The sequence below is a fragment of the Rhyacophila brunnea genome, unplaced genomic scaffold (genome assembly GCF_057557595.1).
Source record: "Rhyacophila brunnea isolate RB1 unplaced genomic scaffold, BYU_Rbru_1.0 scaffold_16, whole genome shotgun sequence".
In the NCBI taxonomy this organism is placed as follows: Eukaryota; Metazoa; Arthropoda; class Insecta; order Trichoptera; family Rhyacophilidae; genus Rhyacophila; species Rhyacophila brunnea.
The window spans coordinates 12,235,671-12,243,455 of record NW_028232816.1 but is presented as its reverse complement, the minus strand read 5'-3'; positions in this window follow the sequence as shown (position 1 = coordinate 12,243,455).

Sequence of the window (7,785 nt, the reverse complement as noted above, 5' to 3'; positions counted from 1 at the left end):
AATGTAAGTACACGTATTAAGTAGTTTATACCAAACAGAAAACTTTACTCATTAGGAAAGACAATCATGTTGACAAATCTCTGTTCTGAATTACAGAGGTTGGCATATTTGTTAACACCAAAGGTGCAATATAATATTTGGAAAACATCAGGCCACGTTTGATAAATTAACGTAAATTTGTACTATTTACAACTGATTTTCAATTATTTATAACTCACTTATTGATGTTACAGATCTGTAGTAGGTAGGAACCTATTTCTAGGGTATTTTAATTATACCGTCCAATTGATTTATTTCTAAAATCACTTCAAAGATATCCTATTAAATTAAAACACACTGAGATTGTGAACAATACACATAAATATTTTTTTAATGATTCATTTTGACGAAACGACTGCCTACTACTACTTTGTAGAAAACAACCACCGCAGCGCTCGAAATGGAAAAATTTACGAATTGGAGCGCACAATGATTTTCATAAAATATTAAGATTTTTATTTAATTTCATCTATATTATTTATATACTCACAAAAAATTGGTTCAGATTTTTTGTTATACCTATACATACTCGTACCTAACTCAGACTATCAAATTGAAGAACAGTCTGTAAACTTGTGATTTGCAAATGTCAGGGCCGCAGGGAAAAAACGGGATTCACAATACATATAATATATATTATTTTTGCCATGAGTCCGACAAGTTTCGTATTAAACATTTAATATGTATATATACAGTAAGTGAATTTAATTACATTTTAATAAATCACGAACCGGAACAATTTTTTTGGGGATTTTACGAACCGGAGCAGCGTTCCAGTGCATTCTCCTATCCATTTCGAGCGCTGACTGTCAGCGATTACATCCGATACAGCCAAGTGTAAAATCCTGTATTGCGATGTTTCCATATCACTAGTTGAGTTCCCTGGCACTGATTATGTCAGTAATATGACGAATTCCCCATGAATTTTCAAATGAAGAAATCTACGAAACTTCTGAAAAGCCACGTTGCTGCGATGTACCTAAAGGAAAATATTGTTATTCTCTTAATTAGATTCTTCATCATGAATGATAATTTGATTAATCTGTACTGCATTGGTATTCATCTTTGCTGTTTATTGTTTTTGTTACTATTAGCGAAACATGTAACATAAGCAACTCATCAGTATATTGTGTCCGGCACTGGTCCAGCACTAGTCCAGCACAAACCAAACAAAGATGCATTGCTGGATGCGAATCCTAATCTTACCCCTTTTTTTATTTTTTATTTTTTATTTTTTTATTTTTTGTTTTTTTTTTATTATTTAAGGTTTCTGTTGGTGCCCTGTTTGTTATCCTTGGATCATTTCTCGACCTTAATAAGCCCGAAGACCATAAAAAAGCCGAACTTCTCAATAATATATGCCTAGCAGTGAATATTTTAATTGTAGCAGTTGATATAATTATTAACACATTCATTATGTCGGAAAGTCCAAAATTAGACTAAGTAGGAACTTAACTATTAAGGCTGTAGTAATATTGCTTTTGTATTTTGAAAGGTATTGAAGATTGCATAGCGACATAATTATAAAGTTTAAAAATAAGTGAATAATTTTAGTGTATATTATTATATTATATAATTTTAGACTTTAATATACCTACATTAGCAAGTAACAAATACTAATAAATTATTGTATCGTCCTCAGAGGTCCTCAATACTACAACTAGGTAACATAAGTTTCACTGTTTTTGAGACAGCTATTGAATTTATGATTCTATAGTCATTTCCTTCTCTACAAAATCATAAAACTAGGTAAGTCAGAAGTTAATGGGAACTGTATTAATTTTGTTATTGAAAATATTAGATAACTTTAAAATCATAATTGCATTAAATAAATAAAATAATATATCTACAGTATTTTTTCACAGACAAGCACAATTTTTCATTTTTATGTTAATAAATAAATTTAAATTTCATTTTCCCAATGATGACCAAATCAGAGTTATCTAGTTGTAGTATTGAGGTGACGATATATTATATCTAATAAAACTAATTTCACTATATTCATAACATGATATGAAATGATATTAACAATAATATTACCAATTTAAAAATATTGTAAATACGTTATTTAGTTTATTTTCTTTGATACTCACTGTTGTGATTTATAATTATTAATTAATTAATAAAAGCTGATAAAAGTATAAGTGGAACTAGCCATTAAAGATTAAAATGTAGAAGAATCTTTTAATAAAGAGCATTATTATTTATGACACATTATTATGTTATTAATGTTTTCATCCAAAATGCACATATTTATATACCAGTGGCTTGCGGTGACTTTTGTTTGCGGAAATGCATTTACCCAACTTTGTAACTAATATTCCAAATTGGTAGCTCCGCTATATTCTAAAAATATTTATTATTAATAGGTACGATATAACCTTTCGAATAAATGAGTCGCCTAGAGTCATAACTCACATTTTGCAATTTTGTCATTTTTAGGTTAAATATGCCAAGTGGTTCTAAAGGCATTAATCTATATAAAGAAATATAGTTTGCTATCAAAAGTCACGTTAAACCATGTGAAATCGTTGAAAAGGTTGATTCTCGGTGTCATAACTCACATTTTTCAATGAATAATGTGAGTTCTATCATCAAGGCCTTTTTAACCAAACAGGGAACTCTATTTCGCGTAGTGTGTTGTGTGTCTGCAGCTTTAACTCATTTAGTGCTAAGTTAGCACTGCTAACAACGCGACGGATGCGTTTGCAGTAGTTTGCCATTAGATATAATTAACATGATATTTAAATGTCGTAATTAAAAAGTAATTAACTGGTCAGCAGTGAATGTATTAAGAGTAATTATGTATGTAAAAAATAATGTAAATCGACTCACTTATTAATATCCAAGGAAGTTCAATAATATTCTTCTAATTACACAAAAACAGTGCTCTGGTGGTTTTTTACGATACTCAATACTCGATTTTTGGAATTGGGATTTTTGTGCTGAGAGAATATGACTATAGGCAACTCAAATTTAGTTTAGTATAAATTACCATACAATTTTACAATAAATGCATTATAATGATTCAATACTAGGTACTATATTGATTATATCTCAAGATGCTACGAATCTACAACATATGGACCGCACGCCACTGCTATATTATAATAGATACATATTTCCACTACCCAAACAGGTAGATTTTGATTTACTGTTTTAACTATAATATAATATTATGCTAATAATACCATAAACAATTTTATTATGTTTAATATTTTCACAGTACCTACATATTATTTATAATATAAAATACGTACTTAGGTACTGGCATTTTTGTTTGTTAGTCTGGACTCTGGAATAGGCAATGTTTATCTGACAATGTTTAATTTATTGTCTCAACTATTGCACCTACTTTTAAGATTTGGTTTATTTTTTTATAATATTATTATTTTGTGAATATTGAGAAAACTGGATTCAAATTATAGCTTCTGATTCATTATGCAATAAATAATCAAACCAATAATACATTATATTCGTTTTTTTTTATAAATTCCTTACCTGTCAAAAATTTATAATTTTCTTAAAATAATCGATTTACAAACACAGATATACAGTAATAATGTACAAATCTGTATGTAATCAGATACCTATTACAAGAAATACTTCTATCGGAGAAGGAACAAGGAACATAACCCTGAAGAGTTGCCTCCTCTTTTTAGAGTACCTAGGTGTTCACCTTTGATGGCTGTCGTCATTTCCAACTTGATTATGTATATCATAAATGGTAATAATATGTTAGATTAAAACAGGCGTGTTACTAACTAGACTTCAATATGGATAACTGTAACCTCCTGCAGTTTATTAAAACCTCAAGAGTATTGTTTGTTTATATTGATATTCATTAGATGGCAAAGTTCTCAGAGGAATATCGTGGGCGCAAAATTAACCTTGCATTGGTGCAATTGGACCACCAACAGTTGGCACTGATTGCACTCATTGTCGAACTATTCTTATATTGTGCAAAGTGCAAAGAGCATACTGTGCGATGGTAAGGTAAAATTGCGCATCAGTTCAGAGCATGTGAATTCACATTTCTTTCAAATTTATCTTAATTAGGTAGCCAACTCCAATCATTTTATTCTTTTATTTTTATTTCTCATGATTATGATTATCGAAGGATTTCTCCACCATGTGCTAATTAACAATCAAATCCAGGTCTTTTTGCTAATAAAAATAACATTAAAATTGCAGTTTGGTTTCAAAGTCGGTTAGGTTGTTAGGTACCTCCATGAATTTTCTTCTTCTCTTCTTGCATTTATTTATTTGTTTTCAACCGAAAGCGTTTGAATGCGTTCCTACAGCCAAAGCCATTCAAACTAATTCACCATTACGAGGTTCCAGCCGTCTTACAAACAAGACTGGCTAGTAATAATAGATCTAAGCCAGGCGTACCTCCAGGTACCCATGGCTTCTCAACATCATCGATTCATTCGACTAGCCTACCAAGGGGAGCTCCTACAATTCACGTGTCTCCCGTTCGTGCTGTCAGGCGCTCCGATCATGTTTGCTTCCCTGACCAATTGGGTCGCCGAACGCCTACGAAAGAATGGCTGAGAATATTCACTTACCTAGACGACTTCTTAGTAGCCAACCAATCCGAGAAACAGTCTCGGTTCAGGTGGAATACAGGATAACCTCCCTACAGTCTTTAGGGTGGTTAATAAATATTACATGATCCTGTCTGAACCCAAGCCAACAATGAAGGTTCCTGGACATCACGTGGGACACACAGAACAAGCGGAGGTTTCTGTCGCCGAAGAAGTGTGTGGCACTCCGTCACCATCTGCTAACGCAGGTACAAAAAGGCAGTTGGTCCCTCAGACAGGCACATATCCAATCCCTTCTGGGGCGACTCAACTGCACATCCTACCTCCACGAGGAAGGTTGCATTGCCAACGGCTACAACGCTCCAGTCATCAATATGGCCGAGGTCCCATCCTCGCCAATTGATGACAATCCCACCACAATCCCAACAGGACATCATGTAGTGGCCCTAGGCGATAGGATCCTCAGATTTGACACAACGCAGGTACAAAAAGGCAGTTGGTCCCTCAGACAGGCACATGTTCAATCCCTTCTGGGGCGACTTAACTTCGCATCCTACCTCCACGAGGAAGGATGCATTGCCTACCACCACAGGCCTAACAAGACATCATGTGGTGGCTACAGGTGATAGGCTTCTCAGAGTTGATACACAGAACGACATTCAATTACTTCCTGACGACAGACGCAGCCGACACAGGCTAGGCAGCCTAACTGAATGAACATCACCTATCAGATATGTGGGAACAAGACCAGTTAGCATGGCATGGCATTCCAACAGGAAGGAAATGTTTGCAATTCAATCTCGGGTACAAGCAATCATAGGATCAGATCTGCTTCTGCAGATAGATAACAAAACAGTGGTGGCATACATCAACAACGAGGGCGGCACAAAATCTGTCACCCTCCTAAACCTATGCCGACAGATACTAGTATTTACCAGTCGAGCCAACATCACGCTTACTGCACAATACCTCCGCAGAAATTACAACCGCGTGGCAGATCATCTCTCCCGCAGACAACTCATTCCCGAATGGCACCTCATCAACACCGCAACCACCCCCCTGTTTCAAAGATGGGGTGTTCCCGAGGTGGATACGTCTCACGAGACGTAGCAGACAGTGGCGCGCTGTTTCACGACGCCTTCAGCCGAGTATAGAACTTCAGACTGGCGTGGATATTTCCCCCACCAAACTTACTTCCACGGGTCCTAGCGCACCTGAACTCAGCAAAAGGGAAGTACTTACTAGTGGCACCGAGCTGGAAACAATGCTTTTGGGGAGTGGACTTACGAAAAAGGGCGATAGTACCTACCTCCTTATACAATACCTCATCTACATACCACACTAGTAGGTACGGAGACCAACCGTCCACCTCCAAGGACCCAAAACCTGTCCCTTTAACTATGGGTAATTTCGGGTGGGGTGAAATAACATCAAATTTAATGGTGGAAGAAAGGGCACTCCTTACTTCTAAATGGCGGCCTTCGACTCTAAAAACTTACAAACCAGCTTGGAACAAATGGAAGACAATGACATGGGTAAAACAAACCTAATGGATCATAATAGCCCTCAACTAATGGAATTGGCCAGATACCTAGGCTACTTGCACAATACGGAGGGTTTGTCGTACAACACCATCCTGGTGCATAAGTCAGCCATAGACACATTTTGCAAACCGATAATCATTGTAGATATCAGCATCAACGTGGTAGTACAACACAATATGTTAAAAGGCAATTTCGGTACATAAAACCAAACCCGTCAAACCACCGGTTTGGGATCCAGGACGAGTGGTAGGTACCTAGATCATCTTAAGAAAACAACACCGGTGGAGTACAACCTATACGAAACGTCTCGCAGGACAGCTACTCGGCTGCTTCTCGCATCGGGACGAAGGGCTCATGACATCACACTACTCAGTGATAGTAGACAATGGATTGGTGGATAAAGGTGACCACATAATTGTGTGGCCAATGTTTGGCGCAAAGACAGATACCGCCAAGCATCGTCAATCGGAATGGAAGCTGAGCGCTTCCACGTGTCAGAACATCGACCCTATATTCTGGTTACGGAAACCCGTCTGCATGTCAAACCCAAGGAGAGAGGAAGGTGGGGGGATATTTCGGTATTATTTATATCTTCAAGAGGACCACCAAAACCAGCCACCAGGACAGTTATAGGGAATTGGATAAGGTCAGTACTGTTGGAAGCAGGGGTACAAGAACCACCAGGCAGTGTCCGCTCAATGGTGGCTTCCTTAAACTGTAAATATACCCAATAGGTGATATCTTAAAGAGAGGTAACTGGCGTACATAGTGAGTCGACATTTCACTACATCTACCAGAGAACGATGGACACACCACCATCAGAAGGAAAAGAATCAATTCACTTCTCTATTCAACCCTATACATTGAACGTCACGATGGTCTATACCTCGTCAATGAATCATTGTCACATACAGCAATTTGGCATACCCAACACCAGGTGATAACAAACAGATATCTCAAGGACTTCAAATTCAAATTCGAATAATGAAAGGAGTTTTACCTACCAATAAAACTCTTATTATTCATGTTGACTTTGAACTCCAGGTAACTTCTACCTGGTTCCTTGAGCCATAAATGGAGACAAAGGAGTCCCAAACTCCCTACATAAAAAATGAACGCGCGGGTATGACCAGTAAATAAAAAGGGAGGAATGACCAACGACAAGAAAAGGGAAATTAAATTAGTAGAATAACACCTCACGCGAAGAAGGAAGAGCAAACCCTATCTCAAGGAATTCAAAGTCAACATGAATAATAAGAGTTTTATTGGTAGGTAAAACTCCTTTCATTATTTCTTGGAACGCTGCTTCTCGGTGACTAAAGATGGCCGCACTGGACTCATAGACAATATTGTAAGAAAAGTATTATAGTCTATGATTGTAGATGACAGCTCCGTCGGTTGTCAACACGATATGTTTACTTGTACCTAACCTCAAACGCGGATGTTGTTATTACATTATTTATTAGCGTTATTTTCTGTATATTCACTGTCAAATAGTATATTAAATATAATATTATGATTGCTTTGCTTTAAAAAATCTAACGGTTTCATTTCTTATTTACAATTGGTTTCATAAAGGTTTCACACAGAATAGCGTAGGTCGTGTTTCATTAGCTATTAAATTTAGTGATTTTTCATGTAACTTCTAATGT